Here is a 24,324-nt window from a genome sequence, read left to right as displayed (position 1 = left end):
CCAGAGACAGAACCATTTGGCAGCAGGGATTCCCCTTTCCTGCTCCATGAACGGAGCAGGGAAGCAGAATCTCCAGAGTCCGTGTGAAACACAAAGATAAAACCGTTGGGTCATGCCATGTCCACTGGTCTAATTTGGGATAGGGTCTCTGCTCGGCCACCTCCAATTTTGCTGACATTTTTACAGAATGTTCAATTGCTCATACACCACCTGTATGAAGTTCTGCACAGTTTCAGCTTGATTAAAGGGGTTGTCTTGCGAAAGCAAGTGGGGTTAAGTACTTCTGTATGGCCATATTAATGCACTTTGTAATATACATCGTGCATTAAATATGAGCCATACAGAGGTTATTCACTTACCTTTCCTGCGCTGGCGTCCCCGTCTCCATGGCTCCGTCTAATTTCAGCGTCTAATCTCCCGATTAGACGCGCTTGCGCAGAAGGGTCTTCTCCCATCTGTTCGGTCTGGCACGAGCGTCATTCTGGCTCCGTCCCCTTCTACGCATCATCGCGTAGCTCCGCCCCCGCCACATGTGCCGATTCCAGCCTCCTGATTGACGGAGCCATGGAGGCGGGGACGCTAGCAACGGAACAGGTAAGTGAATAACTTCTGTATGGCTCATAATTAATGCACAATGTACATTACAAAGTGCATTAATATGGCCATACAAAAGTACTTAACCCCACTTGCTTTCGCGAGACAACCCCTTTAAGGCACTAGAGCCATTTGCATAAAAGTCACTTTTACCTTGCAGAGGCTGTTAGAAAAAAATTCATTTTTGCAAACATTTCCATTTTTTAAACACCCATAACTCAAAAAGGACAAACCCCAGCTTATCTAAGCTATGTGTTAATAAGGTATAGGTTCCTAAACTCATGGACAATTTTGTCGTGACAACATTCACCAGCCACTTTGGGCATTATTGGCCACCAAACCCATGCTTAGGAAGCCCTGCCTGTAAAATGTTCGAACTCTACACAAAAAGTTGACCAAATGCACCAAGCTTCGGTGACTTAGCTTACTTAGATCAAAAACAGTAGCAACACAAGCTTTGGATATTTTTTCGAAACGACCTCTGCGAAGGAAGAGTGATTTTTTTTTATATGCAAATGGATCTAGTGCTTCAACCAAACTATTCACCAAGCTGAAACTGAACAGAACTTCATAGAAGTGGTGCATGAACATTCTGTAGAAATGTCATCAAACCTGAAGGCGGTCGACTGGGAGAAGGACCAGCCAAGGTTCTAAAAAGAAAAGAAACGGCTAATACAGGTATAACACCATAAATATAGAAAATCAAAAACAGCCAAAGTAGATAACCGAAACATCCAGACGGTATAATCAACAAGGTGTGTGTGTGTGGGGGGGGGGGGGATTGTTTAACGGCTATACGAGTGAGTTGGGTTTGACGGCGGGCTTTGTACACCACTTTATTCCGGCACCTTCTTCGAGGGATGACCTTAACTGCTTGATGTTTATCATATCTATGTCTTATTTCCCTTGTTTTCCTCCGCTTTTGGTTTTCTCTATTTATGGCGTTCTACCTGTATGAGCCGGTTCTTTTCCCTTTTGAAGCTTTTAGTGGTTTTATCTTTGTGTCCGTTTGTCCTCCTATCTTATTTATTAAAGATTGTTGTTGTTTGCATTACTTTGAGTGTTCACAAAAAACGCCTTTTGATGTGATTTTTTTTTTTCCGTTTGCGTATCCTTGTGTAAACCATAAAGGGCAACATAACTCCTTCTCTCTGCTGAGGAGTAGCGGTTCGAATCCCAAAAGACTGGCTTTCAACATTAAAGTCCCATAAAACCTCCTTTAAGATTAAAATGATCTTTTCCCACATTGCAAGATATATGATCATCCTTCTTTAATTATATGACAAAAGTTCTTCGTAGTAACTTAAGAAAGCTCCAATGACATAATTCTACAATTATGTTTTCCCTACTGAACAAAAGCACTGGGAAAAATATCAAGATGGATAAACATTAATACAAGAATATACGGCTGCGAGAAAGACGGTCCCGGGTGGCCAGGTCATTCCTTCACAGCATCTTCTCCAACGCCGAGCTCCTTGGCTATACGGTGCGAAGTGTCTGAGGACGGACGGCGCAAACCCTATACAGAAATGCCACTAGTTACTGATGTTTATACAGTTCCAAAAACATTTGGTTTTGGCCATTTGTTTTTTGGCCAAATTGTGTCATTTTTTTTGATGAGTGCCAAACTTCTGACAACAGTGCACAGAGCCCGAAATAACTTTCCTGCTATGTCTGCGAGATGTTAACACGAGTTAAAAGCCGCCTATAATGGACAGGGAATATGCATGCACAAATGCTGCTCTTGTCAAGGCTTCGAGACCTGTTCCAGAGCGGTAATGGAAAATCTGGGATATTGGCCGTCCAACAAGAAGCCATTTACAAAAGCCTTTCCACTACCTGTACCTTGCGTTGAGCTGACAGTGTCCAGGACTCTGCAATTATGTCTAGTCCAAACAAATGGTAAAACTTTTAGAGTGCAAATTGGATCAGAATTTGGGGGGGGGATTAATACAATTTACACCATTAGGTTAGAGCACTACAGATTAGGGTGTAGTCTTATGTGGGTGTTGTATTAGGGCTTCTATAATATGGCATCCATAGAAGACAATGGAGCCTTACCATACCTGCAAAATCAAAAAGTGTTTCTTTTCTTTTACTACCGCAGCAGCATCTGGTTATTTCCGTATGTACTGCAGATGGTCTGCCCGGCTCACCGTCGGACATGCGCGATACGGATTTTTTTTGTACACTCCTGCTTTTCCTAGGCGATGACGCAGAATCTGCGACCTTTCCGCAATGTCAATTGCGGAAGGGCCGTGGATCAGACCGCCTTAATGGAAGCCGTCCGTGCGCAATTCGCGCAAAAATGGAGCATGGTGGTTTCCGCAAGTGTGCAGGAAGAATCAATTTCCCATAGCACATAGCATACTGTGGGTGAGATTTGTTGCGGATTCTGCAGCAAATATCTGCCGGTCAGGCAGGAGGCCTTACACTGTGCCATATGGAAGCACTATGTGGTGAAAAATTGAGTATCTACATTTCCATGTATTAATAATTGCGCCCTCAAGACCTTTGTGGCTATTGAGCAGGGTAATTAGGGACCTGAATACGGTTCCCTTTAAGTCAAACAACACAGAACCGCATCAAATATATATTAACCTCCAGAGGCCTAATTAGTTATATACTGGTCCATATAGTTAAGAATCACAGAAAGGGAAATATAGGCAGACAAAAAAATAAATTACAGAAAGTGGCCATATACTTACTGATACAAGAGGTATAAACACCTCCCTGTACAGTCCATATAGCATCCGGATAAATACACAGTCCTACCCAAAATAATTGGACAACTGAGCAAGAATCCAAACTAGTATTTATTTCCACATACTTAGTGGGGCTCCTTTGGCCCCCAATGACATCAGATACTCTCCGTGATGGACTTTCTACTAACGTCCAATACGCCTCAGCTGGTATTTCCCTCCATTCATCTTCAAGCATCTGGCGAGTCTCAAGGATGAAGCATCGGCCCTACTACAGTGGTGAAATGAGCGTCATCATTGGACAGTTGAGCAATAGAAGAATGTTCTATGGAGTGACGAATTGTACTACTCCAGGGTGTGGAGGAGGCCTGGGGAACGTCTTTTGTCTAAGTGTGCCAGGCCAATAGTTGAATATGGCATAGGATCTGTCTGGGGATGTGTTACATGGCATGGTCTTGGTCCATTGCTGTGGTGGCAAGAACCATGAACAGGGAGGAATAATCTGACATTCTAGACAATAATGTCCTGCCAGCAATGTGGTAATACTCTGGGAATGGTCGGCCATACTTCCAACAAGACAACGTGTCTTGTCACAAATCCAACACTGTTTTGCATTGGTTGGAGGATATGGATGCTCCCAGATTGTACTGGCTGCACAGAGTCCGGACCTGAACCCTACTGAACATCTTTGGGATGAACTAGGACGTTGGCTAAAGAAATTTGAACAGAGCCCATCTTTTTTGACAGAACTCGTCAGATGTTTCTAGGAAGATTGGAGGGAAATACCAGCTGAATAGTATCAAATGTTAGTATAAAGTATGCCATGGAGAGTATCCAACGTCATTAGTGTCAAAGGAGCCCCAATACGTATTGACATATGGAAATAAATACTACTTTTGATTCTTCTTCAGGTTTCCAGTTAGTTTTGGTAGGATAGTGTAATATTACACAGGTCTTATGCAGTGAAAGTTACAGTCTGCACCCCTGGTGGTCTAGAGCAGTGAAAGGATAAATATCCGTATACCTGTTAGCATAGTATTTAATGCTTTAAAATGGTTTATAACCCAATCCCTAGTGGTCTAGAGCAGTGAAGAGGCTAATACCAAAATCCCTGGTAGTTCTGGGCAGCAAGGGGGTTAATTCCAGAATTTCTGGTTGTCTAAGGCAGTGAAAAGTTTAATGTAAGGATCCCTGGGGGGGTCTATGACAGTTAAATGGCTAATTTTAAGATCCCTGAAAGGTAATGGAAAAATCAATTCTGCATACTTGGGTGTCAGTGATTTACTCACCTTTCCGGGCTCCCGCGTTCTCCTGGCTTTAACGGGATGCTGAACACTGATGGTCAGCTTTATGTTTCCTTCCTGCATTGCCCATTGAGATGAGTGCAGGGAGAGGATAGAGTTGTTATATAGTTATCTCTATGATGGGGTAGAGCGATTCAGGAGCGCTCTGCCTGATTATTATGGAGGTGAGCTCAGAGAGTCTGAGTGGGAGCAGACTTCCCGAGAGTAGGGATAACTTCTTCTCTGAGCTGTGAATTAGTCCTTAAACTGCATTCTTATACGGAACTTGCGTGGAACTGTTTCTACTGTTATACTGTAGCAAGCACATTATGTGGTCTTTCCTATCAGAAAGATAAACTCAGCTGATGTCACATGTCTTTAGAAGAATCTAACAGCAAACAATGAAGTTGTGAACTAAAATCTTTGGATACAGTCCTTGCTCGGTGGACTTAGGTTCTCCAATGCCTTTCCACGCATCGGGTGACAAAAGAATGCCATTGTTGGCGATCACAGCATTTCGGCATCATTCCATGAATGGTCAACAGTGAGCAAGTCCTCTATAAATGTATGTCGCCAGATGATCTTTTGCCTTCACAGGCGACACTTCCCATTTTTGGAATTCCATGATTAGTCAAGTAACATTGTCGCTCCTCGCTGAGGTCGCTACTTCCGCAAATTGTATGCGTGGTATACGTTTTGATCCATTTTTTATATGAAAAGTGTAAACATTTTCCACTGTAAACTTTTTTTTGTGCTTAATAAAGTTGTTAATAAGGAGTTCAATTTTTATTTTTTTTTTACTTTTAAGCATTTGATCACGAAAAACATATACGTTAAGGCTGGGTTTTCACGGGACGGAAATCCCGCGGCTTGGCCGCATAAAGAAACCGCGCGATTTCCACAGCCTCAAAACCCGCGGCATTTCGCCGCGGGTTTTGGAGCGGTTCGGCCGCCGGCATTCCCCTGCGGGTTTCTCTCCTCATAGAGAGGAGTGAGGCCAAAAATAGTGACATGCCGCAGAATTGAATTCCACGCTGATGTTCGTTTGCACCTGGCTTTGCCGCAACGGATTGGCCACCCCGTGTGGATGAGATTGGCTAATCCCGGGATTAGGAGCCGTGGGCAGAATTACCGCATGGCAATTCCGTCCCGTGTGAACCACCCTAAGCGTGTCCAGGCTTGGTATTGCAGGCAAGGTTTCCATTGAAATGGATGGGAACTTTGCCTGCAATACCAAGCCTAGGCACTACACTGAGAACGGAGCTGTCTGATTCCTGCGGATATCAGCTCAGTGCACAAACATGCTAACCCAACAAACAGCTGATCATAGGGGGTCCTGGGTGACCAACCCCTGCAGAATAGGCCATTAATAGTTTACAACAGGAAAACCCCTTTAAGAAAAGATTCTCAGAAGATAGAACTAATACCATAATGAGAGGATATCAATATTATGTAAGGGATGGAGTACCAAGAACAGTCATGCTTGCTTGAAATCAAGTTTTCTTGGTTTTCTCCACACTAACTTGAATGAAACAAGGAAACTTTCAGGAAAAACTTCAATTTGCAATTGCTTACAGATCAAACAAGTTCAGTGCGACAAATGTGCGGTAATGGCGAAGGGTCCTTTCACACGGTCCGATTAGCGCTCAAAAAAAATCGTTGGATCGTACGAATTTGAACGATCATTGTGTAACGGCGGTCAACGCTTGAATGACGAACAAAAATTTGTTAGCTGCTCGTTCTTTTTAAGCAGGCCTAAAAATAATCGTTTGCTCGTTCGCACGTCATTGCACGGCACGGTGAATGTGAACGATTTGCGAATGCAATTCCGCGCAAAATTGCGATCGATTTAATTATGTTGCTCAGCCGTGAAATTGCAACGTGGGTGTGTCTCGCACCAATGTGAACGGGTCTGGCAATGCAGAAAATTACAGTTGAATGGGTGAATTCGTGCGCGATAGGCGTCGAGCGCGCTCCCTTCGCAGTGCCCTTACATCACGCTTTCGCAAGCCTGTGCTCGTCTGCACTAAACGAGGATTTTTTGCTCGCGTATTGACATACTTTACTGTACTTTTCCCTGAATTGTATGTTCACTTGCGAGCAGCAAACAAAGCCGCACTGATTTAAATGACTAATTAGTTGAACGAGTTCCAGATGTGTTCTTTTTCTGGCAGAATTACGCGGCGCATCACGCATCTCCTTGCATATTACAACCGACCATTGACTTCTATGGGGAACTTTGGTTCACAAATGTGCAGAAAAAAATTAAAGCATGCTGTATTTATTTATTTTTTTTCACGACCAAAATGTGCAGGAAAACAACGTGCATGTGACTGAACCCACCGAAACACGTCTGTGCGAATCCAGCCTTCCATCTACTTTTTTTGCAGTGTGATAAGAGAGCCAAAATGCCGGGTTCCCGGTAGACCCTTCCTGGATCTCCCTCCCCGCACTCGCTCACACACGGACGCACACAAACTGCCAATTACTGCTTATATTTAGCACTTGCCTGCAGAAAATGAAGGCTTACAGAAACACAGGAGGACCTTCCAGCTCAGCCTAGTGATAATTTAAGGTCTTGGGGAGCGACACCCCTCCTGAGAACCGGATTTTAATTACTAGAGAGAGTGACCCACCAGTCCTTCTACATGGGAGAGGCTGGGAACACATTTAGCTTCGGAACACGGAGTATGGAATGTCTGGTATAAAGCCGACGCTTCCATTATCACAATCACTAAACTATATCGCCAGAGGACAAGTAGGGCAGAAGACACGGAGGGGTCAAGAAGTGTCCCCAGCAGGTAGAGGGGCCAATGAAGTGTCCGTAACCAATATGTAACCAGTTATAAAAATACTTCACTTATACGAAAAAACTTATAGGATAAGTGCTGCGGAATACATTGGCGCTATACTAATAAAGATACTTATAAAGTATAAGGCGGCTTCACACAGTCGTATTTGCGCATACAATACACAGAGGATAAACCCGTTTTATTTTCAATAGGTTTGCTCACATTTCTGTATTTTGCGCGCTCATTTTAGTCACCTGAAAAAAATTAGAGCGTGCTCTATTTTTCTGCGTTTTTTGCATGCTAAAGGTTTCCATAGAAGTCAATGAGTGGTGTGCAAACAGAGCAACCCTGCGTGAAACACTGTGATTGCGCAGAAAAAACAACACATCTTGAACTCATTAGACTAAGTAGGCACACCACCAGGGCAACAAGAATGTGGCTTCGTAAGAAGCATTTCAAGGTCCTGGAGTGGCCTAGCCAGTCTCCAGATCTCAACCCTATAGAAAACCTTTGGAGGGAGGTGAAAGTCCGTGTTGCCCAGCGACAGCCCCAAAACATCACTGCTCTTGAGGAGATCTGCATGGAGGAATGGGTAAACCTACCAGCAGCAGTGTGTGCCAACCGTGTGAGGACTTACAGAAAACATTTGACCTCTGTCATTGCCAATAAAAGATATATAACAAAGTATTGAGATGAACTTCTGTTATTGACCAAATACTTATTTTCCACTATAATTTGCAAATAAATTCCTTAAAAATCAGACAATGTGATTTTCTGGATGTGTTTTCTCCTGTTGTCTCTCATAGTTGAGATCTACCTATGATGTCAATTACAGGCCTCTCTCATCCTTGTAAGTGGAGGAACTTGTACAATTGGGATCTGACTAAATATTTTTTTTCCCCACTGTATAGATTGCAGTTGGTGGTCACAGCCACGGCCAGGAAGAGCTGCATGTGGGGACCATGTAGAAGCGCCCATGGTGGTGCTATATTTGGTGAGCCTCATAGACGCTTTATATGGAGGCTACGCCCCACGTGGTGATACAACTAATGCGTCACCACTCAGAAGATCGGCCCCAATGTTAGGGGAGTGAACACTCCGCCCACCTTTGCCCACCGTTTGGGCATTGTTTTTGGTTTTAAAGTGTTTTTACCTGTATTTTTTTTAATGTACAGAATAGGTGATTCTAAGCATTTTTGCAATGTCTTATTAGCCTATTCTGTAGAGGGCGCTCCATCTGTGCCGGCACTGTTCTCTATAGTACAACTGCAGGCACAGCTCTTCCCAGTGAACACTTTACTAATATCCTGCTTTATAGATACTATTGAGTGTTACAAACAGAATACTTTCTTAAGAACCTACTTTACGGACCCTTACACACGGCTGTAATCAGTGTGCCCGTCACTACTTGGAGTTGCCCTCGGACAGGGTAACATAATGGTGGTGACAGATTCCTTTAAGCTTTGAAGCATAAAGCTGAAATAATACTACATTGTTCTGTGTCAGACATTCCAATGAACCTCGGTTAATATGTAATGTATTACTTTATCACTAACAGCTAAAACAACAAATATTGGAGAAAAGGCTGAGGTAATAGCATATCACGCTGCTGGCCAGAGACGGAAAGAGATCTACTAGTCCATGATCAAATCTGTTTATCCATTCACTCTTCTTCTGTTAAAGGGGTATTCCCAAAATTGACTTTTAGGACCTATCCATTGGACAGATGGGGAGGATATTGCATACAGCGGCGGTCCAGCATGCGCGGTGCCGCTTGATTCATCTTTAACAGGCCTGCCGCAGATAGCCAAGTGCTTGTACCCGCTATTTTCGGCAACCCCAATTGAAATGAATATAGTGGCACAGGGTATGCTTGGCCACTGCTCTATTTAATCTCCACACCACTATAGGGGGTCCCCAGTTCTGAGAGTTGTTGGGAGTCTCAGCAGTGAAACCCCCCCTGATCAGCCTTTAATCAACTATTCGATTGAAAGGTTCGATTTAGGGAAGCCCTTAAGTCAGACCATCTCTCTATGAACAGTATACATTCATTTAGTGTAATGGGAGTATACTGTAAGTATAGCTTCTAAATAAATATAAATCCCTGTGTACAGCTGTGGCCCCCACAACAAGGCCATTATCACAGTGCATTGGGGAGGGCAGGGGGGGGGGGGGTGTCTCAATGCATGGCACTGTATAGGCATTGCCCATAGGTTCCAACTTTGAAACAAAGGTATTCCGGCCCATCGATCAGGTGAATGGAGGTCTATGGATGAGTCTGACTTATGTAAAGGGATTTTTCCCATCGTATACAGCAAATGCACATAGTGTGAAACTAGCCGAAACATTCCAGGACCAAATTTAAGGAATATGTAAGGACGTTAAAGTGGTTGTCCAACTGATGAAAGGCCATCTCACTGGGTCTCCATGGCGTAAAACAACCCACCACTAGATTCCGTCTATATTGTTCTTTGTTTACAGGTTGCCTATGACATCCTGTAAACCTGCTGCTGCAGCCAATGACAGCACTCAGCAATCATCGCCGAGCGCTGTCATTGGCTGCAGCATGTTGTTTGTAGACAGCAAACTATAAAGAGGAGGTCAGCAGAGAGACCAAAGCCGGCAGTCGGGGGACGAGCGGTGAGATGGCCTTTCATAACTCGGACAACCCCTTTAATGCATGTTGTATGCTCAATATTTTAACCTTATTAACTAAATGAAACCAATACAGGTAAACCACCTCTGCTATACAATATAGAATCACCAGCTGAGAACCAATGAGAAGTCCCCTCTGCTGACATTACATTGTTCCATGTGTCCCTATAGGCAAATTAAGATTTATAGAATAATTTTATATACTGCACAAGCCTTTCTCGAAATTTGACTTTTACAAAACCTGCATACATATGTGAGCAGTCCCTGACAAACACAAATTGCACCACTTTGTAGAGGTTTGCAAGTCCATTAGGGCAGAGGTCCCCAACTCCAGTCCTCAGGGACCACCAACAGGTCATGTTTTCAGGATCTCCTATGGTAAGAACAGGTCTAACACTGACTTGCAGGAATGCTGCCTTCCAATAGGTGGTGCTGTAGAGGTATTCTTCCATCTTCCCATTTGCATATTTCCCAGAGGTGCATGCATGGCCTTCTAAGCCTCCTCACACCTTCAAGGTGCTCTCCCTAAGGAGAAATGATACTCTTCCCGACCCATGATTTTGTGTCATTCAACAGAAAATGCCAGACTCCGATCAGAGTTCTAAAATAACTTTTCACATCTCTTTATACCATCCTCCTCAATAAGAATAATAATCTACTCTTCACCAAACCACCCTCTATTACTAAAGCATTTTCAATTCTGATCTACAAAATGGAATCAAATGCTTTCATACAGTGAATAAAGTGAGCAGATATGCCCAGCATTCTTTATGACAGTGCTATCAGCTTCATTATCTCCTACCAGGAATGCATGCCTTCTTAAGAATGTGATTGGTCAACAACTGAATCCCAACCTGCGTCATTTTAGTATTTAGTAAATTACTAGAAATATTAAAAAAAATATTTTAATAGATTGAATAGAAATATTCCAGAAACAGTACCAATAAACAGCATACCGTAATTAAACATTACCGCTGCCATAGCCAATGACGCAGGAATGACCAAGAAGTCTAGCTTTATGAAGAAGGCTGCATTGCTGCCAATCACTTTTTAGTTGCCAGCTGAATACCTTTGTTGCATCGTATAGAGAAAAGTTGGCTTTGGTGAAGTTAAGGGTCACTGAGAAGATCACGTTTGGCCTTGTACTATTGCTACCTGAGAGATAATTGGCAGAGGTGTCTGGCAACAGCCTATTTCACTGCTTTCTCAGGACTGACCTGCATATTCAGCTGGAACAAAAGAGCAGTAGGCTTGGTTAACAATTACTGAATATGAAGGACTAGTTTTTCTATTTTTTTGTGGCCATTTATTCTCTGTCTTTAGTCTTGAGGCACTTAGGGCTCAGTCACACGGGGGTTTTGGAACAAATCAGTTATGCGCTCAAAAATTTGCGTGACCGAAGTGGGCGTCACGGCGGAAAAAACGGGTGAGTGCTGCCTCTGATTGGCTGAGTGCCATCATTCAATAGCTGAGGGCTGCCTCTGATTGGTCACAGTGCTCAGCCAATCAGAGGCAGCTCTTTCAGCAGGCAGGGATTTTAAATCCCAGCCTGCTGAAAAATCCTCAGAGCAGTGCAGGAGAAGACCCGACTGGACACGGCTGAGCCCCAGCAGCTGCAGAGAGGTGAGTATACATTTTTTTTATTTTACACATTTTTGGATTGATTTTCAGGGAAGGGCTTATTTTTTAAGCCCTTCCCCGAAAATCACTGCAGCGCTTGCCGGCAGCCCATTGCTTTCAATGGAGCCGGCTGTATTGTCAGCTCCATTGAATTCAGTGGGAGAACATCGTTCTCCTCTGCCACAGCTGTTACAGCTGTGGCAGAGGATCGCGATCTTCACTATATGTTCTCAATGGGGTTGGCGCTGCCGCCGCTGGCCCCATTAAGTGCAAGGTGAAAACCCTGGATGCGAAAGCATCCAGGCATTTCACATACATAGAACACCGGTTTGCCGCAGTGACATGCGTCCTGCGAACCGGTGTCCCATAATTTTCGCTGCGTGCATTTGTGCGGATGTAAAAATTTGCACATGTGCCTGCTCCCATTGAAAAGCATTGGTTCTATTTAGATGCGGCCGGCAAACGCAACTGACAGACGCACGTACAAACGTAGTACAGCAGCATCTTATTCCGTGGTACTTTTAGGAAATTTAAAAAAAAATCATTTCACCAACTCATTTTGCCGGCCTCGGATGGAAGGCTGAGTAAACCATGAGCTGCCTACCTGAACCATGCAAGGATTGAACTCACAACCTTAAGGTCGTGAGCGAGAGCTTAGGACTGCATTTTTGCTGTCTTAACACTCTGCACCACACTAGGCTCTGCATTAGTTTTGCCATTATTTATTATGGGCCATTGTTTGGTTTTTGTATTATCTATCATGGTCTATTGTTTTGTTTTATTATATATGTTTTAATCATTTTGTACAAATGTATTAAATGTATTGTTTCTACCTAGAGCACCCCACTCTTTGATGTATTTGATTGTACGAGGGGAGGTACTGGTGTATCTTGTCTACACCAGATGTACGGGTGGAGACATGGGTTGGCAGGGCTTAGTGACAGGTCATGCCCCCAGATGTGTGGATTGGCTGCTGCACACTTCTCAGTGCCCATTCCCCTGACAAGCTAACACATAGGACGGCCAGACTGCGATGTTCGCTCATGTCACAGCCGGCTCTCAATCGTTCACAGTCATTCAGTAAATGACATCCGTAAATAGCTGTGATTGGTTTATCGAGTGCCGCCTATGATTGGCTGGCGCTCGATCAAATCACAGCGCTTAGTTACTCATCACTGATGGCGGGGGAATAGAAAACAGAGGCAGGGAAATGACAGCGGGAAGAAGTCTGAAGCAGCTTGCCGCACCGCCGGGGACACAGACGCCGGGTGGGAGGAGAGTATGGCGTTTTTTCTTTACCTAGTATATACTCGTGTATAGCTAGGCTTATACTCGAGTCAATAAGTTTTACCAGTTTTTTGTAGTAAAACATATTGACTTGGCTAATACTCGGGTCGGCTAATGCTGGAGTATATACGGTATATTAATTCTTACAATGTATGAATCCAAAGTATTGCCCATTTTGGGAATGCTTATGTGGATATTAATAAGCAGGGTGATTTTCAGCTACACAATGGACATCATGTCTAAAAACTGCTCCGAAAAGTGTGTCAGTATTGTCCATAACAATCAATAAGCAGAACAAGTATGAAAATGAAATATGTTATTTGATGCGTTGCTATGGGCAACAAAAACGTTCTTAGAATACTTTTATGCAAGAGGCCCAATCTATGTATGACAAGGCTGAAGTAGGCCAGAGCGCAGACAAGAAGTGTTACAATGAGGACACACTGCTGGGAAACATCACTTGTCTGACATTTCATTATGAATGTTTGTTGAAAACTGTCCCCCTTTGTACAATGAGTATATCGATAGATGATTATTGATGATTTACAATGGGCCTTGTTTCACACACAATTAAAAAAGCTACAGATTTCATGATTTTTCCACTTAGCTAAAGCCAGAAGTAGATTGAAAAGCAACAGGAAATATAACGAAAAAGTCTCCTTCCTAATGGATCTACTTCTGACTTTGGCTCAAAAAATAGCATTAAAAACAGAACCCACCCTATCGGGTAAAACTACCATTAACGTGCCGATCAGAGGCGTGACTTGAAGCTTCTGGGCCCTAATGCAAAAGCTGTAACGGGCCCCCAACTATAAAGCTTTATTCATACTACTGGGCTTACTATATGGAGAAGTTAGGCCTTCTGGGCCCCCTAAGGCTCCTGGGCCCGGGTGCAACCACATCCCCTGCACCCTCTATAGTTACGCCCATGGTGCCGATCAATTCTGCCAGCAGAAGACAGAATGGCATGGCCCTCTTGTAGCCTTACTGTACTTGCATTTTACTGATCAGCAGGGGTGTTGTCAGTTGGACCCAGCCAATCGGCCAATTCTACAATTCTACCAATTCTCCAAACAACATCTGTGATGAGGCAATACCTTTCAGTCCATGAAAATGGTTTGATTGCTAAGGTGATTGCACAGATAATGCACTGTTCGCATGATGGATCTGCGTTCCTGTTAAGCAAACTGTTACATTGCATCATCAAAAAAAAACATTTTTAATTCTTTTTTGGAGCACAACCAAAAATAACTGAATACGGCTGGTTTCACATCTACATTGGCCTCTTCACTCTGACCTTCCATCGCAGGTCCAGCTCCCGGAAGAAAAAGCGCCGCCAGCAGAGTGGAAATCTAACAGACTCCATTATAGTCAAGAGGGTCCGCTTGGCGCTGTTCAGTTCCGTCATGCGATGGAACCAATCACCCGCAAGGATTCCCCTTTCTTGCTCCCTAAGTAGAGCAGGAAACCGTAACCCCCATCGCAGATGTGAAACCACCCTGCCTTCACATTTATAGCCGACATTAGGCTCCATGGTATGCTAGATGTATCTGTGTGACTGGCCCCGTATGTAGTCCTCATCTATGCAGTATAGTAGGTGTGCGTGATTCTTCATCAGTATATTGCATCTGTGCAATCTCCTCCATTTTACCTGTTTGGCATACAGCTGGGAACTGGGGTTTGTACCTGCCCTTGTACCCCTATATCAGTAAGGGCTTGTTAACATTAGCATTAGGGGTTTCCAATTTCCTGCTCCATTCAAGAAATCGGCAGCCCCTGGCTGAACGGCTCTGTCTAATGACAAAACCCAATGGTGCCAAAAGGACCCCAGTGACTATAATATAGTCAATTCGGTTTCTAGATGGGCTTCTGGCATTTCACTGGATGTTTATTAGCAGAAATAACCAACGGAGGCTCCAAATGGACGCTGATGTGAATGAGTACGGCACATTGCTGTTTAATGCAGGGCTACATTTACTTTCAGAAATGCTCCAGGGATCTCCCGGTAGCCGTGGTTATTATTCAGAGCAGTGTTTGCATAGATAAAACAAGGACTCGTATTGCCACGTCTGCTAAGGTGACAGATATACCGGAAGCAGTTACTTCAGTAGTATGTCTCCACCTGTTGAGGTAACTTACAGAGATTATCAGGGATCTGCATTAAAGAACAATAACCAAACATATTGTTATTCATGGACTTGTTCCAATTGGTAGCATGAGCAGTCAGGGCCGATTCAAAATTATTGTTAACCTTAGTTGTTCCTAGCAAGCCATACAGTAGTCCATAGTCTGAAAATGGGAGGTTGAGTATAGACTGGTTTAAAACTGCCGATTGTGGAACCTTGCTAATAGATAAAAGTTTCAATCTGCGAAAGTCTGTCTGAAAGTTGAGTAAGCCCAGTAATTCTTTTCAATTCTAAACAAAGCCATAACTCTTAAGCCAGGCTCACACGACCGTCGTACGAGACAATGCGCACCGTGTGAGAGCGTCCTTAAGCTGGCCATACACAGTCAACAGTGATGGGCTGATGGCCGGAAAAACAATTGCCTGGTTTCACAGACACAGCCAATTTAGTCCATACTTGCCATTTAAGTATTTCAAACTGACCCTGATTGATGTTCAATGACCCTGGGATGGATGAACGATCTTTACGGGAATGTTCTTTTAAAAGAATTTGTGTAGAACAGATCCTTCATGAAAACGAAAGATCTTTTGCCCAACTAAGGGATATAAAGTTCAAGCATGGCCGACTTCGTTCCAGATGACGACGGTCTGTCATTGGTTGGTTAAAACGTTCATTATTAAATTTCATCTATCGATCATTTAAGTAGAAATCGTCCACTTTCATCACTCTACTCTCATGGGTTCTCGACTCGCTCATATACGAGCATTTCTAGTCGCTCCTATACGCACGACTCAGTGAATGTGCATAGGTTCCCAATTGGGAGAAGGGAATAAGCTTCTGTCAGACATCTGGTGGCGGCATATCTCCTGTGAAAACCCACAGATTGGGCATGCTGAAATCCGGACTTGATGTCTTTTTGCCCTTATATTTGTCGGCAGGGGAGTCACGACACCCCCATACACATTAGATGGTCAGCCGGTCCTGCCGTATTCAGACGGCATATGGATGGGTTGGCCCATATGTGTCAATGTAAGCCAAGTAGACAAGAACTCTGGGTGACAAGTTACCACTAAGGACTCAAAATACAGAATATGGAGAACCATTCAGAAGATAATTGTGATGATTTTGTGGATGTATGTCAGTACACATATTTGTAGAGCAAAAATGAGGATATCAAGACGTCAACCTGGAAGAACACATCTGTACATAGAATTGCAAAAAGTTATTAGCACAAGAAGGCTCTTATGTCAACACCCTTTAGAAGTCTAAGGGACAAGGCAAGGAGAACCAGAAGCACTATCAACACATCAGAGAGCAACGGGGTTCACTACGGGGAAATAAACGCTTAACATATGTTGACATTCCTCATTTTAACCCAAAACAGTATTTCTTGGGAGGTCATTTAATATGTTCTTCCTTAAAATTATAAATTAGATAATATTGAACATTTAACCCTTTACAATCCAATTTTGGATTCAGGGTTTCCTTGGGGGCTTTCTCTTTCTGCCAATATACAATGGTGCCATCTGCTGTCTAGAGCCAGTACTGTGGTATGCTGGAGAGCCCCCCCGACAACAGAGCAGCCAGTAAGCTACAGTAAGAATACCCTGCCGGACGTCTTCCGACACAGGAGCTGTACAGCCTTCAATCAGAATGTCTTTAGACGTCAAGACAGTGGATTGGAAAGGGTTAAAGATATATAAAATTGCTACTATCCCAACTAAAATGATCAAAAACTAAATAGACAGCTCTGGATAATAATGACACAATTTTGATTCATCCCGTTAAAATACAACTTCTTTAGCAGCCCTGCTATTCGGGCCCTTTTACACTGAATAATTAATTATCATTCAGATTGTCACTGGATCGCGCCAATCTGATCAATCATTCCTGCACGTTCTGAACAGCAAACGATAATTCGTTCGCCATTCGGCTTGTGCAGGCATAATCATCAAATAAGGATAGGCCAGGCCCTCTTTATCTATAAGCGAAGGCCTATTTACTGTGAATGGAAGCAGGCGGGCCAGAACGACCCCCAGCCCGCCTGCCTCTATTCACTGATCGATGATTGCTCCTGAGAAAAGGCAAAAGAGCAATATCGATAGGACGTCAGTCGGGCACTTCAGTGCCTAACAGTCGTCTCCCGTAAAAGAGTCCTTAAAAGCTGCAGGCTGACGGATCTACAGACACTGTAATAATGGTCCCCACAGTCTCTGCCCCTCCTGCTGTATGTCTGTGTGTGTGTGCGTGCGCACATTACAAACACACATTATGGTGGGATACTAATTTGGTCAGAATGTCTCTGAATGCCTGATCATCCTGGGAAAACAGATGGGTGGGCACTCTGATATTGCCTCCCTGCTTATTGGATCAGAGACAGAGCAATGCAGCATGCGAAGTAAGGGCAAAGAAGTGCAGGGCAGTGAACTACTGGCAGAATGCTAGACTTGCTACATGCTTTCTGTCTAAAAGTGAAATGTAAACAACAGAAAAATGGGAATTTACAGACATGGGTGCAAACAAAAGTAAATGAGTGGGGAATTAGAACCTTGTTTACCTTAAAAAACATGCTGAAAATAGGATATGCTTTAAGCACAAGTCTGGTCAGCTGAACAGATGACACAAATCACTGAAGTACATGGCTTTTAAATTATCGAAGTTAAATATAAAAATATGTGTGGTCCGATGAAAATATCAATTAAACACAGAAACAGGTTGTCCAATAAAAGCACAGAGATCTGCTCCTGGGTCCTTCTCTTTCCCCTCTCTGCTACTGTGGAGAACAAGCGGTCATACAGCCAAGCGCTCATAGCAGAGGATGCAAAGGACAAGCGTGGGGCCGCTTGTTCTCTGCCTCTAGCTGTTCCCTGCTGGGTGCGCCCGGCTGTCATACAGCCGAGCGCTCCCAGAGGAGGATGCAGAAGACAAGCGGGGAGGGGGGGGGGGGGGCGCTTGTTCTCTGCATCAAGCTGTTCCCCCGCTGGGAGCGCCTGGCTGTCATACAGCCGAGTGCTCCCAGCGGAGGATGCAGAAGACAAGTGGGGGGTGCAGTTACACACAACGATTATGGCTCAAAAGATGGCTTTGAGCGATAATTGTTGTGTCTAAATGGGCCTTTAGAAGTAGAATTGTCATCAGGGATGCAAAGTAAAACTTGTTTGCCAATGACAAGCTGCTAGCTTACAGAGCTCATATGATTCATGACTCAGGAATCTGTGTTTGCACATAAATGTGGCACAATCGGTTCTAGCACAGCAGTGGCGTTCTCTCGGCTCCTTGTAAACTGCCCGGTGAGAGAAGCTCGCGGCTCTCAGTCCTACTTTAGAAAAATGATTCTGCGAATTAACATCACTGCATTCTTCTTCCTCTTGTGCAATGGATGTGTCCACTGGAAATATCATTAAGTATCATTTGTAAATCATGTATCACAATGGGACTTGCATACGATTTCTAAATAGAAGCCAGTGTCTTATGGAAAGTTGAAGGCTGTGCTGTTCTTGGCAGTGTAAGGTTACACCCATGGCTGGGCGCACGGTTGTTTCATAGTTTGCTTATGCACTATACTATATAATCATGCAAACATGTTGAAATGGCTTAGTGTTGCCAAATACGTGAGAATACGGAACGGTCTGCCTGTATTGTGTTCATATATATTGATCGATTTAAGAACCGCAACTCCATTAGGAAGCTGCAGGAATGAAAGCAAACAAAAAACATTCTACATACTAATCAGATGGATCATAGAAATAGAAGAGTAGGCAGCAGGCTTGTGCGGATTTTAGCAATTCACCCTGGGGGGTGAAGAATGTACCCCTTATTTATAGCTGCCGGCAATGCCACAACTATAGGTGGTTCCCTGCACTGAAGCAGACCTTTAAATGCCAAAGCCTGAGCGTGGCACCAGCTCCTTTTCCTGCGTATGACCGACCTCACACGGGCGCATGTGCATTTGCGCGTACTTGAGCGCTATGCTTTTACGGAATGAAGGATGCTTTTTTGGGGGCACGCGTATTTTACTATACTTCTGACACCTGCAAGGCATGTTAATTTATATGCGGCAAACCAAGACGCACCGATTACAATGGCTAGTCTTAAGGAGTTCTAGATGTGTTCTTTCTCCAGCAGTACGCGCTGTTTCACGCATTTTCTTGTGTATTGCACGTGTATTTGCGCACCCCCCATTGATTTCTATGAGAACCTTTGGTGCACAAACATGTAAAAAAAAAAAAAAAAGGAGCGACTGACATGCGCACGCAAAATACGGAAATGTGACCTAATTAGAGATGAGCGAACGTACTCGTTAAAGGCGATTTTGCAATCGAGCATCGCTATTTTCGAGTACCTGACTACTCGGGTGAAAAGATTCGGGGGAAGGGGCGGCGGGGTGGAGCGGGGGGTAGCAGTGGGGAACAGGGAGGAGCTCTCTCTTCCCCCCCCCCCCACTCCACTCTGCAACCCCCCCGCTCACCCCCGGCGCCCCCCGAATCTTTTCACCCAAGTAGTGAAGTACTCGAAAATAGTGATGCTCGATTGCGAAATCGCCCTTAACGAGTACGTTCGCTCATCTCTAGACCTAATCCACTGACAGCACTGGGTTTTATTCTCCGCATACTGTGCTCGCAAATACACCCGTGTGAAGCTGGCTTACGTCTGCAGTATTACATAACCTACTCCCTATCAACCTCATGTACGTGGGTGCGGTGTCCAACTGAAATAGATGTAAAGAGGGGGGTGCATAGTGTTTATATCTTATATTTGGTTGCGATCATATGAGGTTGTCATGTGCTATATGTTAATTATGTGCTGTTACTTTACGGAGGAGGGCTCGGTGAGCAACAAGACGTTCGACGCAAAACCAATAACCGGAAGTTGTCCGGGTACACCAAAGTTCTTGAGTGTTTGAAGGTTTGTGGGGCTAACTTTGCCGAGGACTGTGGCTGTGTTATGACCCTCCCCTACGGGCAAAGAGAGACCAAGTTATGTGAAATCAGTCCTGTAGGCCTAATTTTGAATTCCTGCTTCTGTACCAAGCCTGGGCATCCTCGAGTCTTCTGTCCTACAACAAACATCGGCCTTCAGGTAAAGTACAAACCGGCAGGCCTCATTAGGACCCCGCTGCTTTTTAAGAACTTTTACAGTGTTCTCTCTCTCCATGCAATGGATTATCATTGCTCTTCCTGGTTTGGGAGACTTGGACTTCATTTCTACAATCTGGTTTCCGGAAATCCGGTGTCTTCTGCAACCCAATATTGTTCATCTTATCGGTTTTGTTCATAGTTATTCAATGGTTATTACCAAGCATGAGTAGTCCAAACACTTTTACCAGGCACAGAGCCTAAGATATACAGCGATGCCAAGGTCCCACTTCTGAGAGATACAAGGCAGGCCCAGGTATGACCCAGAGTGGCCTGATCATAGGCATTAACGGTTACTGAGCCAGATACCTACATATGCTAAGGCCATAATGACACTGGTGATGGCCGATTCACTAGTTCAAACTGAAGTGAACTTATCTTTGCCAACTGGATCGTGTCACTGGCCCAACTGGCGGTTAAGAGCGATCCCCATTTTGAGCCCAGCTCCATTTCTAAATGGACTCTATCCAAATCCTTCATTTTCTATCAGAAAGAGAGTGATGGTTGGATTACTATCCACGTAAAGATGTTGCAACCTCCAAAAAAGGGAAAATGCAAAAAATACATTTTGCATAAAAAAAATGGTATTCGTGTATCTTGACGCCACCGGAAGCGAAGGGTGTGACAGGGGAAACTCCCCTCTCACACCCCTAGCTCCCGATTGGCCGATAGCTAAAGGTCCTGCAATCTGCAGGAATGGCTCTCTATTAGCCTTCTGCTTCCTCCGGTCCCCTGGGCGCAGCAGTGTAATCGGTGCAGTGGTCGTGGATGCTGCAGGCGATGGCAGCGAGCGTCTGTGCCGCCGGCCCTCTGGCCTCCCAGCAGCAGCACCTATGACAAAGTTACATCGGGTGGGGGACTGAAGGTGTAGCCGCTTCTTGCCCGGCCATGGCGTCTGCTGCAGGAGTGTTCGGCGGCTGGCTCGCACACTGTCTCCCGCCAGTCATGCGGGCTGACTGCAGCGGCGTCCATCTAAAAGGTCCGGCAGTGGCCGCTTGTCGGCCATCCCCGTCGTGTGCTCCCGGACTGTGCTGCCGCTGGCTCCACGTGTGTGTGTGTCGCTGGCCTTCTGGCCTCCCTGCAGTGGCGCCCATTTAAAAGGTCCGGGAGTGCAGCGGTGGCCGGTTGTCGGCCATCCCCGGTGTGTGCTGCTGCATTGTGCGGCCGCTAGCTCCACATGTGTGTGGTGCCAGCCTTGTGGCCTCCCTGCTGCGCCCTGAATGTGACATCGCCTGGGAGAGGGAGGAAGGGGGGCTCTTGTGGGGCAGCACCGGCACGGCAGGAGAGGGCGTTTCATTGGCTGCCTCCCAAGCAAGGAAGGCCCCTTTTAATCTGGACTCCAACAGGACTTCCTGGTGGCGTCAAGATACACTAATACCTAAAAAAAACATACGCTCATTACTATATGATGTAAACATTCTTGGGTGCATCTAGCAACGATACGGAAAAGACGTACCACCAAGCACAATGTCAAGAGTAGTAGACACAGCTTCTACAGTACACTGAATGGCTAGCTCTGTTAGATTTAGCAAACGTAATAGGATGTAAAGTTTGGCAACCAACATCAAGTCTGAAGATAATAAATTCTAAAAATACTATGACCTTCAGAAAAGCAACTGGCTCTTGTTCAGTGTAATATACTGCAACTAAGCAGCATAACGTTTTCCCATAAATTACACTGAACAGAACCAATGAGGATTGCAAAACTGTGAACGTCAGAAGATGACAAAGTAGACATTGGGACCGTGACACTACGGTCAACCAAAAGATTTACGAGACAAGCAGGACTTTATTCCTCAAGTGCATTGAAAAGAATGGCATTCAGGTTGAACGCCATATTTCTCACAATCTGCACGATTTTTTTCCTGGCGTGAAAAATGTTAGAAAAAAATAGAGGGAATGGGTTTATAACGACATAATGCAAGTGAAAGTGACTTGATACTTAAAGGGGATGTCCAGTTGTAAGTTATTGATGCCCTATCCTTAGCAAAGGCCATCAATTGTAGATGTGGTGAGGCTTGGTATAATAGGCAAGTTTTTTGAAGCGAATTGGGACTTTGCATGCAATACCAAGCCATGCCACTGCAGTAGGAACAGAACTGTACGCTTCCCACGGAAATCACTTCAGTGAACAAATGCACTGACCTGGCAAAAAGCAAATTGACCAGGAGGAAGAGCAGCGGATAATTGCTGATCTACTTAAATGGCCTATCCAAAGGAAGCTACAACTGAACAGCCCCTTAATGGACCTTTAACGTGGGACGATAGTCAGTTAAACGACTGCAAGAGTGCTGATGTAACCGCTAAGGTTGTTAGCACTCGTGCAGAGCATTTAAACAGAAAGACTTTGCTGCTGGATTGCCGGGTTTCATAGAATGGTAGAGTTGGAAGGGACCTCCAAGGTCATCTGGTCCAACCCCTTGCTCAATGCAGGATCACTAAATCATCCCAGACAGATATTTGTCCAGCCTCCGTTTGAACACTTTCATTGAAGGAGAACTCGCCACCTCCTATGGCAACCTGTTCCACTCATTGATCACCCTCACTGTCAGAAAATTTCTTCCAATATATAATCTGTGTCTCCTCTCTTTTAGCTTCATCCCATTGCTTCTAGTCTTTCCTTATGTAAATGAGAATAGGGCTGATCCCCCTGCACTGTGACAGCCCTTCCGATATTTGGAGACAGCTATTAAGTCTCCTCTCAGCCTTCTTTTTTGCAAGCTAAACATTCCCAGATCCTTTAACCGTTCCTCATAAGACATGATTTGCAGACCACTCACCATCTTGGTAACTCTTCTCTGAGCTTGCTACAGTTTGTCTTTTTTAATGTGGGGTACCTAGAACTGGACACAGTATTCCAGATGAGGTCTGACTAAGGGGTTCGTGCCACTCAGCTGCTGTTACCAGCTGGCTGCCAAAACCACCCAGAGCAGGGCAAGAGGTGAAGTAAACACAAATTTGGCAGGAAAGCTCTCAGCCAAAAAAACGGTCAAAAGGGCAGCTCAGTGCTAATGATTAAAATCCCATGCATTTCATATGGTGTTTCCATATATTTGTCCAGCCCCTTTACTATACAGGGGGTGGACAAAAAAAAAACAAACAAAAAAAACAGAGTTTAGTAGCCAAGGAAAGCAAGCTGAACAGGCCATATGAACTGTATAGCACAGCTCATCCTCCTGACTGCATAAGTATGGTCTGTAACATATTTGGGTGAATACAGAATGTAATGGCAGTGTTTTCCCTGTGGAAGACATGATACAGTCTCTTGTTGCTCATGTAATGCTATGATGCTGATGTGTTATGGGATTGATGTGAAAGCAGAAATCTCACCAGCAGGGTGGTGCCTGATAAGCATCAGACAGGAGGCTGCACTGCAGGGAATTGACTGAAACATACAGAGAACTCTGGCTGCAGTGTACAACGTGGTGTGAACCCTCCACAAGCCTGACCATTTGAACTGCAAACAAAGCACTGGCATTTGTACAATGGCTTATACAAATGGCCCATATACACATGGCGCTTCTCGTGCACCGGCCTATTACTGTATATACCAGTTGCTTTGTGGCTATGCTTTTTTCCCATTCCAGATTGCACAGCCTGGGTTCAGGAAAGTTCAGTTTTATCTAAAGACTGTTGATTTTTATTACTTGCCATCCAGAAAGCAGTGCCTGCACACAAAGGGCTCTGTTCACCATTCATGCCAGCGCGGGTTTCCATCTTCAGCCACAAGACAATGCCGCTTACTGTATGCTTTGCTTTACAAAATGAAGGTACAGAAGGAATATTCCTTTTTTTTCAGGCACTCACAAAGAGTAAACGTTAAAAAAATAATTTTAAAAAAGGGCATAAACCTCAAAATTATTAAATGCAATTTCTGCAACTTACGATTTATGTAACCGGCGACAATACTTCTAACAGGACCACCATTAGATTCAAAAGAAAGCGGGTGACACACGGTTATCAATCTCTAATGAAAATAGGCCTCTTGGGCAAGACTCTCCTGCAGATTTTTGCACTTAACCCGAGTGACGAAAGCTGTTTGCACCTTACTGACCAACTAGTTTTTCGGGAGGGGGGGGGGGGGGGGGAGGAGTTTTCAGTGTATTTCCAGAGCCATGACTTTTTAATTT

The 24,324-nt window shown here is 44.4% G+C and overlaps 1 protein-coding gene across 1 annotated transcript in view; it reads right to left on the bottom strand.

Annotated features, from left to right (window-relative positions):
• Positions 1-24,324, bottom strand: part of ADCY6 (adenylate cyclase 6) — a 180,610-nt gene that overhangs the window by 105,312 nt on the left and 50,974 nt on the right. The gene's annotated exons all lie outside the window — the stretch shown is intronic.

This window comes from Eleutherodactylus coqui, chromosome 1 (genome assembly GCF_035609145.1).
Source record: "Eleutherodactylus coqui strain aEleCoq1 chromosome 1, aEleCoq1.hap1, whole genome shotgun sequence".
Lineage (NCBI taxonomy): Eukaryota > Metazoa > Chordata > Amphibia > Anura > Eleutherodactylidae > Eleutherodactylus > Eleutherodactylus coqui.
Note: the sequence above shows the minus strand (reverse complement) of the source record. Positions and strands in the feature narration are given on the sequence as shown.